The sequence below is a fragment of the Gavia stellata genome, chromosome 1 (assembly GCF_030936135.1).
Source record: "Gavia stellata isolate bGavSte3 chromosome 1, bGavSte3.hap2, whole genome shotgun sequence".
Classification (NCBI taxonomy): domain Eukaryota; kingdom Metazoa; phylum Chordata; class Aves; order Gaviiformes; family Gaviidae; genus Gavia; species Gavia stellata.
In genome coordinates this window covers 109440834-109458317 of record NC_082594.1, presented here as the reverse complement: position 1 = coordinate 109458317, position 17484 = coordinate 109440834, and the positions used below count along the sequence as shown (strand labels likewise).

The 17484-nt window shown below is 35.9% G+C and overlaps 1 long non-coding RNA gene across 2 annotated transcripts in view; it reads left to right on the top strand.

Annotated features, from left to right (window-relative positions):
* Positions 1-17484, top strand: part of LOC132317855 (uncharacterized) — a 102828-nt gene that overhangs the window by 40182 nt on the left and 45162 nt on the right. The gene's annotated exons all lie outside the window — the stretch shown is intronic.

Below are 17484 nucleotides of genomic sequence, written 5' to 3'. Positions count from 1 at the left end.
CTATAATTTTCAATTAGAAAAGGGGTTTATTTTCCAGATGTGCTTAATTCTATCCTTTCCCTTCCTTTTTTTCTCTTGCAGTCCAGTTGCCTCATGCTTTGCATTGATATTTGTGTTTTTTCAAAGCCTTGTAAGTTGAGCTTTTTTTGGCTGGGTGCTATCAGTCTCCCTCTACCTACCAGGATATCAGCATTGCAAACAGGATTGTCTGATGAGAACTCCAGAGATGGTGTTTTAACACCACAGGAATGGCACAGCAACTCTAGAGTGGCTGTGGGGAAGTGGAGATGGCTTTGGAAATTTATAAACACCATTTCTGCAGATCTGAAATTAATAAAATGCAATTATGAAATAAATGAAATTACAGTTAATGATCTGGTTTGCTGCGTACCAAAAAATCAAGGCGAAGCACCAATTTACAATCTTACTGTGCATAGGTTGGTAGGCTGCTTTGTATGCTTTACCTGTGGAATTCCAGTTTGATTGGCGGTTTTTGTATGCTGTAGGTACAGTTTGCAGAAAACACTTTTTTGGCCATCTCTTTTATTGTACGGGTTTTAATGAGGGAGTTGGGCGATATAATTTGCATGCAGTAGAGCTTTAACATTGCCTACACCCAATTTGATCATTTTTTCGTGCTTATAGAGTGATGTGATACCTCGTTGGGAGAGAAAAGGGTAGACAAAATGAATTAAAGATACTATTTTGTATGGAATATTTTCTTCACGGTGTGCAGATATGGTTTGCCTTAGATTTAAAGCTCCTGTGCTTTTCAGTAGACTCATCTTATCCCTGGTTAAAATAACTAAATACAGACAAAATAGTAAATAAGAACACGGTGTTCCTATGTAAGTCTTTCTCTTGTTTCATGTTGAAATGTTCCATAGCTCTAACACTTTAACACCGTTAACCTCATCTTTATTATAGATGAGGTGGTCTCTTATCATCTTCTCATCATTCTAACTTCTTATCACCGTGTTTTTCTCTAGTGCTGCCAACACCTAGAAAACTTTCTCATCTCAGTTCACCAAAGAGAAACTTCTTCCCCTTAGACCTTCTCCTGAAAATTTGTTTCAAACTCACTATTCCCAAAATGTTTATTTCCTTTAAAAACCAGATGTAGACTTCAGCTAATGCTGTCTTTTGGGTTCCCCTAGTCGGATATTCCTGGATTTTATTTGCAAATTAGTCTGCAATCAGTCTTGTAAGCAGGGAGGGTAATCTTGGATTAAAAAACACCTAGTGATTTCAAATGTTAATGTTGAGGATTTCTCATAAGCGTTTCATATTAAAAGGTTGGTGACAAGGGACAAATGATCAAGTAACAAAATTAGCATTATTTTTTTTTCCCAAATCTGGGCCCTCTTTTATTGCATCTTTGTCTTGTCCAAATTAGTCATTCCTCCAAGGTTCATTACTCAGGCTTGAATTTTTTTTTTATGGTATTTTGTTCAAAACATTGCAAGATATAATTATCAACAATAAATAAATCTGTTAATAACATAACTTTAACAGCTCTAGCAAATATATCAAGGTGACTCCTGAAGAGCTTGTCATGTCACTGGCTTTTCAGTTATAAATTGTAATGAAATTGTAATGCTTAGATTGATTTGGAATAATAATTGGTTTATTCATCAATATGAGAAAGCTGAGAAAAGAAATCATTGTGGCTCAAATAACAAATTTAATTTCATTTTTCTAACAGTCTTTGTTTCTTCAAGTATCATTAATCATTTTTCTGAAACAAAAGTCAATATAATTCAGTAAGATTTCTCCAAACCTATCTTGAACAGAACAAATAATTTTCTTTTATTAAACGAATGAAGTCAAATTCATCTGGATCATCTAAACTGCATTTTTAGTGAATAAACTATTTTCTCCCACCTCTTCCCTGTACCTTCCATACCCTCTTACTCCAGCCCCCCACTCCCAAAGATTGCCTAGTCTATGTTTCTGGATAAAATATGTCTGTCAGTCAATAACATTTTTTAAGAAAACCAGTCTAAAGGCAGAGATTATACCCCCAAAAGAAGTTTCGTAGTTACAAACTGTTTGCTCTCCTTACTGGGCTTTTTTGTCCTTGATGGTGATGATTGCAGCCTTCATGAAGTAGGAAAAATGAGCAGATACTTCTGCTCCATGGACATAATATGTCTTTGTATGTATTCTGCACATTTCCATGAATTAATTGGATCCCAGTTTATGAACATGTCTGTGATGAGGTAAGGGGTTTGGCTGAACACAGGTGATGATGAGCAGCTCAACATGAAGGACAGTGCTGAACTTTTCTACTGGTAATAAAATGGGAGCTGATTTGGCACCTTTCACATCTCCCTACCGACTTAAAACAAGAATCAAAGTATTTTCAAGATTATTCATGTTTTTAATGAGCCCCCTATTCTGTTGGTATTTGCGGGCTAGGATGCTGTGAGCCTGAACAATTGCCTAGTGACTGAGGCATTGGGTTACTATTGCAGTACTGTGCAATAATGGAATCTTCTGTATGTTTTGATATGGTCAACAACAATTCTTACAATAATCAGCTCTCTGACAAAAAGCTGTATTTTAAAGTTTGCAAGCCTACTGGTATTCTCAGAGGCATTGAAAGCCTGCTAAAAGTATGGGTGTATTATTAGTATAAAATTTCTGTACAGTACAGATTGTGAACCAGACATTTTCTATATGGACATAGAAAATGCAACATGAAAATGATAATTTTTAATTCTTTCATTTTAAATCTATATTTCACGCACTTCTGAGCTACTGGTCCTATCTTATATTTTCATTACAAGGATTGAATTTGGGGTCTATATGAAATATGAAAAGCTCTAAATAGCTATTTTGGGGGAAAAAAATCTTTAAAGTATATGCCAGAAGAGCTTTGGTAACTGGCATGAAAGTTAATTCAGAAGTTCTTTGTACTCCAACAGTGCTTGAGTCTCTTTGAAATGTTGAGAAATTTTAGTAAGTTAGGACTATTCTAGCACATCAAGTTACTGGCAGACACAGAGCATGTTATAAGGAACAGTCGTTGGGAGTGAAAGTTGGATTCGTAGTTTTCACACAGAAAATCAGGTTGCCAGTGTTATGTTTGAACAAAACCACGGGATTCAGCTAATCAGTCTCTGCTCAGGTTTCAGATACATACAGATATCTGTTCACTAACAAACTATAAACCAAGAGGTATACAAGCTAGAAAAAAATAAACCAATGGCTGTCTATTAATTGTGTTTCACTTGAACCTCCTCTGAAACACCTGGTCCTGCCTCTCTCAGAGACCCAGAACTGGATGTTCTGGCCGTAGGTTTCATCCCACGTGGCAGTTTCTATATTGTTGTTATTCTGAAGTCTTGTATGGTGTAAAAATTGTGTGCTTATTTCTGTGCACAGGAGTGAGTTTCATACAGAATCAATACAGATGAAATCATTTCAGTTTACCCCTGGATAATTAACAATCAGAAGAAAAACAAAAGCAGATTCTCGACTAAGTGTTGGGTTTTGCATGCATCTGTACTCAGAATTCCATGTATCTCTGGGCAAGTGCACAATGTCCTTTAAAAGGCAGTATTGTTATTAAAAGAATGCAATTTCATTCATGTTCTAATAGTTTTCACTATTGAAAAAAATTCAATTCAGAAATATTTCTCATAATGCCCAGCAGTAAATTGCCTTTCTGGGCCCTTTGTTTTAATCAGTGACAAAAATACATGAACGTGTACATTCTGAGAGAGGCCTTAAATGAAACCATTTGTTAGAAGGGCTGTTTCAGCTTGGGTGTGCAAGAGTATGAAGGAGTTTAGTATAAGTAATTATAAAAAGATTGCTTGTGGGTCTCATTGTAACTAGCATGGCATTTTGGTTTGCTAAGATAGTATTTCTCATCAGTTTATGTCAGAATTGGAAGCTCCCAGAACCCCCGTTAACTTTGTCTGTAAGTTTTCATTTGTGGTATGTTTACTTAACTAGTCCTAAATTCACTCCCATTTTCCCTTCTTATGTAGTAATAGCTACTGGTCAGCTATGCTAAATCCTGTGGGAGACTTGGATGGCAAATTTCTCCAAGCTTTTTCTATTCTGGACTGACTTTCTTCAGGGTGATAGCACATATATCTGCCTTTTCCGAGCAGGAGGTTACCATCAGAAATTCTCCCTCACTGATCACGCATTTCGTGCATGCTCGGTCAGATGCTGCACCCACACATTTGAAACGTAACTTTAGTAATGGTGCATCAAGCCCTTCCTATGCAAATCTCACTTTGGTAGGGAGAGGAGCTGCCCCTGAAAGAATAAAAGCAGTGTGTGCTGCAGTCATCGAGAGAGCTGATTAGAGAAGGGAAATCCAGCCTTCATTAGCGGATCGGGACTGTGGTCCCGTCCCATTGTGTATATTCAAGAAGTCAGGATCCAAAACCCTGTCTCCCTCCAAGTAGCTCTGCCACTAAGCATTCTCTCTGTCTTTCTTAAAGGAAAATATAATTTTTTTGTCATCTTTTGAAATTAAATACAAGCCTTGGAACAATAGGTTCTAATGTGTGTGGAATACACAGTGTCTCTTTTTGTGCTATGTCTATAGACCTAGGAAAGTCTAACCATATAGAGCCTCAAGCTAACTAACCAATTAAAATATTTTTAATACTCTTTGTGCAAAGCTCACATGCTAAGTTGTTAGCATATACATATATAGGCTCCAGTCTTGGAGCTACATCCTGACAAAGAAAGCCCTTGTTTTCAGACAAGACAGATTCTGACAGATCTTCATACACACACAGGAGGCCACTTGCAGGGTCAGGCTCTCAGCAAACTTAGCAACTCTTTTTCTCCTGCCATCCATCTTGGAAGGTTTGATAATTTCATTAGTGCTTCAGCTGTTAGACGTGAGTATGAAAGAACTCCTCCTTTCATGTTCTCTTTAACTTCATAGCCTTAGTAGTTACAGAGGGCGTTTTCAAAGACTCGTTCTAACTTCAGACTCTTGGGTATTTCTAACAGTGTTTACAAAAGCAAGAATATCCAAGACTCAAAAGTAAGAACCAAGTCTTTTTTTCTTCCTTAAATCTCATCGTTTATGCAGTATTCTTACAATTGTTACTACAAGGAGGAGAAAGCCTGAAAAAATAATTTCATACCTAATTATTCTAAATTTAAACAATTTTAAAGCAAGTATTTAAGGCAACTGCCTATTATGCCTTTGTTCTTCATTCTACATTTTCTTGTTTTCCTAAGGAAATGCCAAATGAAACATAAATTATCGGTCACCTGAAATAGTCTATGTGAGTATTTCAGAAGAAACATCTCACCAATTTCATTCTATAGAGCTTCAAATTTAATTTTAAAATTGGTCAGACAGGTAAGAATAGGATAGTGTATGTAAAATACTTTTTTTCTCGAATACCTCCAGACAGTACTACGTCAGAAGTTACAGGAGCTGTGAACTACAAGCCTCATCTTGGAACAGTAGAGTTATAACTATTGTGGCCTTGGCATTTTCTCAAAATTAATAGCTGGATGAGATACTAACTTGCTTCATGTTTTACAGTGTCTTAAAAACTGTCATATATCCAAAGGCCTAGTTTTAAGTAGTTTTTCCTGGAGCATTTAAGGGAAATTTCATGTAAGTACACCAGCAGTATTATTTTGTAGTTTGAACTGGTATCTTCAGGAAGTTATTTTTATTACTGCATCTTTTATGTCTGAAGTTATTTGCTTAGTTTTCCTAATGTATAGGAAAAATGAACAGCTGTTCTACAATTGTCTTGTGATTTCTCAACAGTTTCATTTTTCTAACCCTGTCTGGGGATATTTTTTACATACTACTGACAACTTTGTTTTCTGATCTACTGGAATGCAACTAAGCATATAATAGGAGGAAAACTGTAGACAGGATGAGGAGGAAAGGTTTGCTAAAAATGAGTTAAAATATTTTCCAACCTTTTTACAACTGCCCTGCTGGAAACACCAGCAGCTATAATAAATGAAAGAAGTTAAATTGTAGAGTTTTGTGTGAGTTCTAAGACAGTAATATGTTCTAAAGTTTTGTATCCTATTAAAATACAATTTTAAAACCAACCTCACGATGGTTTTAAAACAAAACAAAACAAAAAGCTTTTTAGCAAGCCCATCTATTCTGCTTGAATAGAAACTATACTGTAAAGAAATTATGTTCTAAGGAAGTTACTTATATTACAAAGCAAAACATATGAAAGCTAGGAAACGGCAAATTTACATGTCTAAATATGTTCCCCATGTTATCACTCTGAAGACTGAATGTGGCAGAGGCCTGCTAGAAAATGAAGGTGCTTAAATGCATACTCATAGGTATGTCTTAGTTTCCTTGAGACTCAGTAATTTTAATGTTTTGTTCATGCTTTTACGAGTAAACAGAATAGAAACCTTAACTGTTGCAAGGTGTTGTTGCCTTTAATAGTGTCTCATGTAGTACAAGAAAAACATCATGTATTTGTCAGCTCACAGGACCTGTGGTGCGATTCCTGCTTTCTACTGCAGATGGGCATCAAACTAAATTCCAAAATGCCACCATCTAATTGAAAAGACTTTGTTCATATTGATAATGAGACCAGACACATATAGCTTTGTGGGTTTTTTGGTCTATTTCTGTTGAATAAGAAGCATAATCTTTTTAAAACAGAAAAAATTACAGCCAACATGTCACATGTATCTAATGATGTACTTAGGGAAGAGTGGGGAGCGCAGAATGGAAGAGGTAAAAAATGTGCTAGGAAGTATATAACACCAAGGACTAAGGACATATACGGAGCATATGCTTTGCTTCATAATTCTTCATCACTGAGGTTTTTTGTTTGTTTTTAAACTTCTCGGTCCTATTTCTAAATTGTTCTGAATGCCTTTCTTTCTCAGCTCTTTTGCAGGTTATTCATGGACTCTTAGTATGTATATATTTATGTATGGACTTCTAGTATGTGTGTAACAGGCATTATCCAGAGGAGGAATAACTTAGGGAAGAATATATGTGGGGAAAGGATGGAGGGTGCCTTGGAGCATCCCCCTTCACATTGCAGGACACAGTTTCCTAGGACATGTTTTGTTTGGGGCTTTCAGTTTTTCTCCACTAACTGATGTTTCTTCACGTGTGTCTGGGTTGTCTTGCTTTCAAGTGACTTCCTCAACTGAAACTCCAAACGTCTGTGACAGAGAGATGCAAGTGTGCTGGATTGGGCCCATTGAATGTACAGATGCCAGACTTATTGGGAGTGACACTGTAAAATTAATATGTACACACTGCAATTTAAAGGATAATATTATGCAAATATTCCTAAGCATGACACGTTAAAAGGTAGTTACATTTTAGTCACATTCATTAATATTTCCCCTTGAATATCAAGTACTTCTTCCCACCTGCCATCTCTTCCATGTTTTCACTTGCTATGATGGTTAGATGTCATGAAGCTGTCATAACGCTGTGACTAGGCTTTTTGGTTAGTAGAACCTTGCACAATCTGCATTTATATTGTGCTCAACATTTTTAAAACAGATTATACATTTCAAACTGTACAAAAAGACATATTTTCAATAAGTATTTCTTCCTGTGGGGCAGATTCTGAATTGCTTTTGCTGTTTCTAGCATACAGCATTACCATGTTTTGCCCCTAAGCAGTATATAAAAAGACTTAATGGCTCATACTGAGAACTGCCTGCACTCTCACTTCAGACTCACATTTATGCATATGATGGTGTCACTCACTTTGGAAAGGAGGTAGCAATTCTAGGTGCTCAGGGTTTGATGGTGGTGATATTTAGCTCACAAGTCACCTAAACCACCATTTTAATAGCACTGTTAAACAAGAACAGTAGATTTCTTCCTCCCTAGAATTTTATCAGTGAGTTAGTTCATACTCCCATAATCACTTGCAGTGCATCTTTAAAACTTTAGCTTTGCTGTTTTATATTGAAAAAAGTAGCCACAGTAATTTAAATAAAGTGTAAAGCATAGTTAGGCCATACTTTCCTACTCTCCACCCCTGCCTGTCTCACACAAATACATACTTTCTCTTCATCTTAGTTTGTGAACATTTTCAGTTCTTAACACCTGGATTTAAATGCCAGAATTCTGCACTTGACAGCTAAGCAAGCAGATGAATTGCCAAAGTCTATAAACAGTCACAGCTCATGTTGAATCTTGGTAGCATTTGAAAGTCAATATTTTATTTTTCTGATCATGGCTGTCCATTAATACCATTGTACCTGTGCCCTTAAGTACTATGATTTCTTTTCCCCCATCTGAAGAAACAACGGAAAAAATCCTTTTTTGAAGAAAGCCTCTGGCAGGTTGGTTTCTTGTTGTTGTTGGTTAGATGGTGCAGAGGCTTGGTGATTTCTTTATAGGGAAGCAGCTACATATTTTGTTTCAAAATCTTACTGAAGACTTGAAAACCTGCTCCTATTATAATACGAGCCTTCCCTTTTGGGTGAGTAGTAACAGGAAAGTCATGACCTCTAGGAGCATCTCTTTGCTGCAAAGTGTAGGAGAGGCACAGGAAGATCCATATGTTTAACATGCTTCACCAAACATTTCCCTCCTCTACTGCAATCCTTCACAAGGCCTGAAGACCACTTACGAATTTTACTAGTGAAGGTACTTATTCATATGAGTAGTTCCATTATTTTCATGAGTATAAATCAAGAGTTTAGATTTGTTTTATTGTGAAGTACTGTGTATTATTCTTCATGTTCTATTCACATGTACAGAAACCATCAATCTAGGCTACAATTCCTGTGCATTCATTTAGACAAATCATATAAAACCAATTATAGTCTAAATCCACAACATTGAAAAAAAGTATCGAACTAGGAAATCTACTAGCAGTGAAGGTCGGAAGAGTTACTTGGAGACTTAATAAATTAGCCAATAGGCTTGGCTATAAGCCTGTACTAATAATGCATGTAGTTGTAATGGCAACATTATGAAAATATCATTAGCAACATCATAGTTAGGTATGTTAACATTTGCAGTTTAAGCAGGATTAATATCCTCTTACGCACTTGAAATGATTGAATTTTATCTCTAAACCGAACAAAATATATTTTATGGAGCATTGCATTTTCTAATGTTTCTCCATCCAAATTTGTTTCAAATGTACTGCTTATGATCCTGCTCATTCCTCTAGCAAAAAAAACCCAAAAAACACAAGCTACACTGGAGAAAGCACAATTCTGAATAAAACAGATAAAATTATTCTTTCACAAAAAATTATAAAATACTTATATAAGATTATTGCATTTATGTAAAAAATTTAATAGAAATATACATGTGGGATATAGACAAATGATTATTACTTATGATGAAACTTTATAATATGATATCTTCATTCAGCAAAACGCAAATGTTTTTTATTATACATCTGCTGAGGTTTCCATGTTTGTACTCCAGTTAGGAAGTAGGACACTTTAGGGACTGATATCAGGTGAAGTTAAAAATTGATAGAAATCTTGACAATTAAGTACATTTGACATTTTGAAGAGAGAACAGCAAAAAGGAGTAAGAAAGTGTTTAGATTAGATTATATTCCTACAGGAAAAGGTAAACTGAAGTAAGAAGGAGCAAATGGACGGGTCTAATCCAAATAAAACATTTTGGTGATGAGAAATTATGAAGTATGGATAACATGGATTATAGAGTAATTTTTTTCCACATGCATCATTTTAGCAGTAACAAGGCGATTAATTAAATCTTATCTTAAAATAAACAGTAGATATCTGTGTGGTTAAGTATTTGAATTAGATATTCCTAAAAGTTGTACAATATTATCAGTATAATAGACTTGATTATACAGAGTAAAAGAATTCATGTTAACCATGCTGTCATTTGAATAGTACATCATAGATGTACTCCTGGGAAATAAGTTCCTGCAAAGCACAGAAATCCAAATTAGGAGAGAAGATAAAAATGAAACAATGAAAATACTTTATTCCATATAGGTTGTTATACTGCTCTTATCATCATAATATCTGATTACTTTCTGGTGGTGCATTAAACTACGGGATTAGCATCTGTTGCTTAGCACTCTGCTATTGCATGATGATTCCTTTAGACTGGGGGGAAGGAGGAATAGGGAAGCTGTGAAAACTTGCATAAATGTTAACAAATTCTGCATGTGGGAATGTTAAATGAAAATGATATCCAATTAGGTGAAAAAGAACATATTTACATGTCTTGGTTGACACTGCAAAGACTTTCGGAAGTTAAGGCTAGTAAGGGGTTGCCATTTGATCCATGAAGGTTAGTTATCTATTTCAAGAGTAGTTCAGAAATGTCTGACAGACTGTTAAAAGGTATAACAACCTATAAAAAAGGCCAGAATTTTTTACTATTGGATTACAATCAACCCAATATTTAATTTGGAAAGGAACAAAGTTTCCAAAATATAGTATCTTTATAGCTCTTCTGTGAGATTATTCCCAAGGCAGAAGGAGTTTTAGAGAACCCTCCCTTTGGTAAACACTGCTGTGCCCAGCAAGGATTGCTGGTACCTGGGCAACCTTGTGTTTTAATTAAGCGATGCTGGGGAATATACCCAGAAAACCTGCGTTCAGAATATGCTCAAAGTAAGCATTAAAGGGAGACCAGGCAAATGCAATTAAGCTAAAAAATAAAACTGTGTTCAGTACACGGAAAAAGCAAGAAGCTGAAAATACATAAACAGTCAGGGGCTGAGAGGCCTCTAAAAATAATAAAACACAAGCTAGAAGACTATGGAGTAAAAAATATCAAAGAACAATTGAAGGGACTCTTTCTATCAAATATAAAAGGAATTTTATAGTATTTCAAAAACCTCTGCAATTCTGATGTATTTTATGCAGAAAGGTCCAAGCAAATTCTGTTTTTAGAGTAATTGTTTAAATGAACAAAAGAGTTTCTGAAGAAAATCTTAAAATATATATATTTAAAATATCTGTGCACAGTATGTGTTCAAGAGATGCCCAACTAATTAAATGGATAATTCTTCATCGATATCAGACTTAGAATTTCTTGATGATTTAATTTTAATCCATGTCTAACTACTTACAATTCTGTTATCTGCAAAAATGGGTGTGAAACATGTCGAGAATAAGATCTCCTTCCATGGTTTTTATTTTGTGTCACAGGTTATTTTGCAAATGTTGCAACTGTCTTTCTCATGGCCATTACACAGTTCTGAATTACATCAAATAGCAAATGGATGTTTCATTTTGCACCTTTTTCTTTAACTGGAAAGAGCACAGCATTTGAAATCCCAGTGTTCTTCCTACTAAATACTTTAATTCAGAAAACAACGCAGGGCTTGAATTTGAACCCAGATATCATATAAAAATTGTGCTGGGTTTCTACCTAAATCAGTTTATGCCGAATAATCTCGTTTTCACAAATTCTGGAAAGGCAAAGCTACATATTTTCCTAGTTGTAATAGGCATTATTTACTGCTTTGAGTGACGTGACATATTTAAGAGTTCAAATAAGCAATTTGTAACTTTTACGGGAAAAATATCAGTGGTCCAGCTTGACTCAAGACTACAGGTGGACAAAGTATTCATGTCTGGGCATGTTATCAACAGGCAGATGCCTCTGTTGTTAAGCATCGTATGTGAATAGTACCTCCGGGAACTCACAGTATGACCTTACCTGAAACTTGTGTGGCTGCTGCTTAAACATTTCTGCAAACTTTATTATTTACATTGCACAACTTGACATCAGGAGCAGAATCTTCTTTCTTGAAGAGCAGAGCTCTTAATTTGCTGCAACTTATCAATTATCCTTCCTCTCCAGAAGCAAGTTTTCTGTCGGTAGTAGTTTCTTACAGTACTGTGGGAACAATGCCGCAAGCGGAAAAAAAGGGATTACTTATCAGCTAAATAACTCTGGTTTTTTATAACACCCACAGATCTATACTAGTCTCTCCTATGTCCTCTGCTCCAGAACCTAATTCCAAGGAGAGCTTCATGAGAGAGAAAAGGGTGTGAAAGAGGTGAAGCATTTAGTCTGTCATACACTGTACTCAAGACAGTAATACATGCGTTTCACTGTCAAGCAATATTTTCACAAGGGTTCTTTGACTACATATGTGTCTGCGTGGACACTCACACACTGTAGTGTCTACAGAAGAGTAGCTCCCTAACTCCCTAGTATCAAAAGTAAACGGGGTTTGACCACATCACATTGACTCAAAAAGTGCTGACTTTTTGGGAGGAGTTGCCAAAATAAGGGAATTAAATAGTCTATTATAAATGAGCTTGAGATGCATAATTTTTCTCCCACAGAAAAGAAAGAGTTTTCAGAATGAAAATCACAAAAGGAGGTTTGAATGAAATAGCGCTGTTGTAGAAAGTCTTGTTTGGCAAAAATATTATTCCCTATGATAAATGTGGCTTACAAATACTTAGTGATTAGGATTTACATTATGACTGACAATGTATTCACTATATTAATTTTCCTTTTCATTATTAGGTACTTCTAGCATGTTGCAATATCTTTTGAGAGCAAAGTGGTACTTATGCTTATTTATTTAGATTGTTGGGGCATCCTGGGCTCTTCATTAGGCATAGAGACATCCACGTATGTCCTGAACAAGAAAGATCGCTGAAACCATTGAAGACAGATGAAAGTGGACAAATGGAGAGGAAGTTCAGGGAGACAAGTAGGCACTATTCATGGTGAAAGCTACTTTTTGCTAGGTAGATAAGTAGGAGATTCCCCCCCCCCCATATATTTAGGAGGAGGAGCCACTTGGCTATTTATTTGAAACTGCTAGAAGTTGTCAGTAGATACCAGCATAAGATAATGATCTGAGGTGGACGATGACATATTGATGGATGTTTTGGTTCATCTTAATGTTATATGTTACTGTTTAGATCATCTCAAAAGCCCTCAATAAAATATAGGAGGTTTACTGGACTAATTTTTTTATGTTTATATAATTAAAATCAGCACCTGCTATAGGTGGCTTTGTTTTCAAGGCTCCCATACTCAATGAAGTTCTGCATGCTTGCTTTTAGTGTTATGGATGGTTCCCCTAATTTCAGTGAGAAGCCTCATTGTAGTAAAGATGAATACAAGTGTAAGAGTTTGCATGATAAAGGCCTAGAGACATTACACAGATCCGTTCCTCTCCCAGAGCATGGTAATAAGAGGTTCACCACTGGACATACTGGATTAAGGACATGGTTACTGCATGCTTTGCGCACAGCATTACGTTCTATTGAGTATATATTGTTCAAATTCATATAGGAACTTGGCATTCCTTGCAAAAGTTTATTTCCCATGGCTGTTATTAATCCTCTGACAACAGAACAAGATTCTGTTTGCGGAACTTAACTACATTTTAACTAAGGGGACTGTTTTCTACATGTTGCATTCTGCTTCTCTCCTGCTCAATAAAAGCCATCCAGAAATGCATTCCAGAAATCTGGTTTCTTGGTTTCATGATCTGCAAGCATCAGTTACCATAGTGTTTTAGAAAAATACCTTTTCAGGAAGCAGATACATAATCAAATATAGTCCACTGAAGTTGTGCTGAATGAACCACCTGTTAACAAACTGACAATAACGTATTTGTAGGTTAAATGATTAGTAACCTTTAATTTCCTGTTACAGTCAGAGAAATATAAAAAAAATCTTCAGAAGGAACCCTTTACATACCCTGAAGTTGCCTACCCTTTGAATGTACCTCATTACGAATGTCCTGTGACAGTGTTATAAACTGACCCTCTTCAACAACCAAGTCTTTCTTGAAAGCCAACCAGACAGTTCCCTCCACCTAGACTGTGCACATTTTTGTAGATACCCTACCTCTGAACCATCAGAACAATTAATTCCTCCTAGTTATTAAGCCAGGATATGCCCAGTACTGATCAAAAAGCGTTATATTCGTATTGGATCACTCTTGTTCAAAGGTTGCTTTACATGTTGTTGTTGTAATAAAAAAATGCAAATTCTTGTCTTTGATCCCAAGGAACTAGGCATTATACAAATTTAAAGTAAAATCCCTTTAATGTCCTTAAGTCCATACAGCCTATGTAAACATTTACCAGTAGTTCAGAATTCCAGGAAGATGTTGAAACAGGACTGAAGAACTCTTGTCACAATTTGAAATAAGAAATAAAGGCCTTCTGCTTATTACCAGGAAAGATGAAAACACCTGCTAGGTAAATGACCCTTGTTGGTCCTCTGAAATCTCCTTTGTGCTGTTCAGGCATTCAGTATTGAGAATTTCAAACTAGTAACTAACAGACTACGCTATCTGCTTTTGTTTAATGGTTCAGCATATTTCAGGTTCTCCAACAATCATTCTGTGCTTATTTATAATATATCACCCTTTGTCCAAGTCTGCAGCTTTGGCTGTCAATTGAACTAGAACCATCTCTTAAGCTCAAGTATGTTTTCAGCTACACTATGGTAATATTGGCTGTGGTGCGGCTCCTGTCTCTTCAGTAAGAAAACAATTTGATGTTAATATGAAATTCACAGTGTTATATATTCACTGGGGCAGCAGATATATGTAATATCATTAAATTCAGCGAGCTGTGAAGTCACAAATCATATGAATTCATGTATCATTATTAAATCTGTGCATTGCTGAATTAATTTATTGAATGTGCACATAATGTTTGGTATTTATATTCTAGGTAGCTATTCAGGTTTTTCTGAGAAAATGCTCTTAATTGATTTGCCAAATCAAAACTTTGGCGCAGTAATTCAATCTTTTTAGGAAAATATTAATTGCAAATGTTTCTCCAGTACAGAACTTAATTCTGATAAAGATGAATAACGACCAAGTAACCAAGGATCTGGTAGCTAAGATACTCAACTGATTTCATAAAAGCTCGTCTCAGTGTTGAGTTGAGTGCCCTGTGCTGGTAAGCTGTGAAAAGTCTCAAGGAAGGAAGTCTGGTTGTACACAGGAATATTACCAAAATTTGTAGGACAAAAACTAACGAAATGCCCTTATGTGACTGCACAATATGAATTTCACATAAATAATGTGGAAATGTAATTTGATAAAGATTTTGCGTTATGTGTGCTCTAAATCTTCTGAAAAGCAAGCTAGTATAATTAGTAGCGCTTTACTCAGAACATGAGTTTTCCATTATTCCTGTGAGTTATCACTTCTAAACAACACAATATCTCTACGGTGATGACACCAACCAGCCATAGTGTGCCTTTTTGTTTGTTTGATTTTGTCAGAAAATGCTGATTCATTGAAAAAGAAAGCTGCTTGCATTAGCACCATTTCCTTTTGGAAAAAAATATTGGAAAAGTGGATTGTGAAGGATCCTGTCTAGACATTTTCAACAACTGAAGTTCATTTTTTTTGTATTTTAAATAACTTTTCAGGCCTGTAACCTGTATTTAATGTACAAATAGTTCCCCTCCCCACAATTCAATAACCTGTAAATTATACACATATAGTGGAAGCAGGAGTTAAGATCCAGAGTCCTCTCTCCCCTGCCTTTGATCACTCATAGCCTGCTCAATCTTCCGAGAAGGCTCCATGCCTTTGATCTCCTTTGCCTCTGTCTTTATGTTGTTCAGGTTATCTGAGGATGTTGATTATTTTGAAGTGTAGGTTTTACTTACAAAATTATGCCAATTCAAACTAAAAAAATTGAAAGAGTAGCCATTTGTACTAAAAATATTGAAGAAGTAAAAATCTAGAATAAATATTTTGAACATTTTAATGTACAAAGTGTTAATTGCTCCAATATGAAAGTACTTAAAAATCTAGATTTGAAGGTTTGTGCTATTTGGAGTAAGATTTTTTTGCAGACTCAAAAATTCACAGTAGGGAAATTGAAAAGTGGGAGATAGAATACTGTTTCCTATCCATTTTTAATCATTTTTGCTTCAAAGCTAATTGATCCTTTAGTCTGCTGAATCAAAAACACACCTTACATTGGACTATAATGCACATGTTCTTTCTTTTCAACTTAGAATTATGACCTGATCAGGTTATTTTTGGCTAACAGAACTCAACCTGCTAAGAAAGAATGTAACCCAGCAAAGTGCATGCACAGGCCCCATATTTTTGTAATTAAAGTACCAAAATGTGTGGGGTGTGTTTGGATATGTGTACAAATATACCTGCCTGCAAAACATTCTGACATTTGGAAAGTACTGTCCAGATTTGTAGGAATATAAGGACCTAAAGACGTATGTAACTTCCTTCTTGAAATAATTAAGAATGTTTCAAAAAGACTTAGATTCTCTCTTTGCCCATGAGCAGTGAACTGTGCCATATCGAGGTGTGAGACTGTAGTCTGTTATATCAGCCAGGGGATAGGGGGCACACAGCATGTGTTCTACTGAAGGCTACTTTTGGCTCAAGGCAGCTAAGCAAAATGCTCCTCTTAAATAACATTTCATAAGATTTTAAGTTCTGAGCAGCCAGGATTCATACAGGTCATATGGGAAAGGTATGCAGTAAAAACATAAAAGCTGTTTATCACTGATTGAGAAATCAACGGTACAAAGAATGCCCTTGCAGCACCCTTTTTATTCCCAGTTTATATTCAGGTTAAGAATGAGTCCTAAGAAAAATACGTGGCCCTGGAGGGCCTTTGCTACACAACCTGCTGGACAGTAGGGAATAGGAAGCCATCTGCGCTTTCTGCTGAGTTATGTCTGTGCAATCCCAGACCCATGAGGATTTTTCATTCTGGAGCTTGGGGGAGGATTACTGTGGTGAAGGTGTTCCCTATACGTAGTTGTGCATCTCCACTTAGTGCTGCAGCAGATTTTGAAGGGGAGCATTGGGATGGGAGTTACACTGGGGTGGATCTAGGCACTAAACATGATGCTAAATCAGGAATTAATAAAACAGTTTCTGGCTTCAATTCCGGCTATACTTGTCCTTGTCTTGAAGAGCTGTTAGGGAAAGAAGTCAACATTCCTTTATTTATCACAAGTAGAAGGCGTGTAAGGCATTATTTGTTGTTTATTCTCTTTGCTAGCTAATTCTCTGTGTTTACTGTCCTACTCTAGTGACCAGGAACTAGATCAAGGTATCTTCAGTTTTTAGTTTTCAAAGGTAGTGGTCAAGTTGGTACAAACTCTGTAGGTGGTATTTGAAAATTACCTAATTCAAGGTAGTACTTACGATTCAGTGCACTTAACACTGAGCAATGTCAGGTATTCTATGCTTTATACTGTAATGATAAATTATTTATGAAAACAAGTCAATCTTTGGTACCTTTGGCTCTAGAACTGGAGAAAATCATGCTACTTTGGCATTTCAAACAGTGACGTGCTAGAAGCTTTTAAATTTGGGAAAAAATAGATGCCTCAGATTTTTTCATCCGATGAATTGTGATGATAATGCTCAGTTGTATTTGCACTTAGACCTGCAAGAGACAAATGAGGTAAAGAGAATGTAAGAAGTGTTTTTCTATGTCTAAGACTTGGTGTATGTGAGGAGATTGAAGTTGTACCTCTTGCTCTGAACTTATTTAAAATTTCTGGAGTGACAGTGATGAAAT